The sequence below is a fragment of the Sinocyclocheilus grahami genome, unplaced genomic scaffold (assembly GCF_001515645.1).
Source record: "Sinocyclocheilus grahami isolate Dianchi unplaced genomic scaffold, SAMN03320097.WGS_v1.1 scaffold13338.1, whole genome shotgun sequence".
NCBI lineage: Eukaryota > Metazoa > Chordata > Actinopteri > Cypriniformes > Cyprinidae > Sinocyclocheilus > Sinocyclocheilus grahami.
Genome location: NW_015514857.1, coordinates 2,046 through 3,476, shown reverse-complemented (window position 1 = coordinate 3,476; position 1,431 = coordinate 2,046). Strand labels below are relative to the sequence as shown.

At 32.1% G+C, this 1,431-nt stretch overlaps 1 protein-coding gene across 1 annotated transcript in view; it reads right to left on the bottom strand.

Moving 5' to 3' along the window:
* Positions 1 to 1,431, bottom strand: part of LOC107578988 (regulator of G-protein signaling 9-like) — a gene marked incomplete at its 5' end in the record, with an annotated part of 4,952 nt that overhangs the window by 1,482 nt on the left and 2,039 nt on the right. The window lies entirely within an intron of this gene.

Here is a 1,431-nt window from a genome sequence, read left to right as displayed (position 1 = left end):
TTTGCAATTTGATTAACCTACGTTCAGGTCAGGATAGTATTTTTCAGTAATATATTGAACAGAGTGATTTATTTTTTTATTCTTTTCATTTACTCACTCTCATGTTGTTCTAAACCCATACGACTTTATTTCTTCTGTTGTACACAATAGGAAAGGTTTAGCAGAATATTTACACTGCTTGCTTTGATACAGTGAAAGTGTCTGTCAAGCTTCACAAAAATAGATTCAATGAGCATGTTGTCTTGACAGTCTTGCTTGCCAGCCAGGGTCAGCATTCACTTTCACTGTATGGAAAAAACAGCCTGGACCCCTTTTGTGCTTACAAAATAAAGTGAGTCATGCAGGTTTCAAAACACTTGAAGGTGAGTAAAGGATGACAGAATAGCATGTTCATTTCCTCTCAGTTAATGGCATAAGGTCAAAGTTATTTTAGACAAGTTGTAACTATGCATATACTGATGAGATACATGGTGACATACGTATATACAGTACATTTCACTCAACAACAATCACGGATGACAAAGACAAATGATGTGACCACAGATGGCAGACATTTTTTTTCTATGAATTTTAATAAATTCATGATTTACAAGGAAACTTGTAAATGGAACAAACTCGACACAAAAACAAACTGTAGTAATGAGGAGGACATCTGATCATTTTTGGTTTTACAAAATGAAAAGAAGATATACAGTCAAACCAAAAATTATTCAGACACCAGATATAATTTTTTATATTTTTTTTACTAGTGGGTGCAGGACACTATAGTTTATTCATGTAAGTAAGGATAGCAAAATAAAGTAAACCGTGACATATTATACCCAAAAATGTTTCATACATTGGACTACCAGTAAAACTGATAAAAATTTGGGACCAAAATTATTCAAACACTTTGACCTTACCTGAATTTGTTCTGACACAGTTTAACTCTGAGTTCTTGTCATATTTTATTACCATTTTCTAAACTCTAGCGAATAAACTGTGACAATGTGTGAAATTTTGAAGGTGTCTGAACAAATTTTGGTTTGACTGTATGTATGAAGTTTGACAAAACATAAATATGTCAAACATTAAAAATGATTGTGAATGACAAGACTGTGAAAGAATAAAATAATGGCCTAAAAAGGCTAAATGGAAATTTTTGATGATATTTAAAAAATATACCAGGCAAAATTTTCAAAAACTAGAAATATCTGTGGAATATTACAGACGCAACATGCTCTCTATATATTTACATTTACATTTAGTCATTTAGCAGACGCTTTTATCCAAAGCGACTTACAAATGAGGACAATAAAAGCAGTCAAAACTAACAAAAGAGCAATAAGTGCAAATGACAAGTCTCGTTAGCCTAAGGCAGTACACGTAGCAATGTGTATACATATATATACACACACACATATACACACACACACACACAAAGAAAAACAA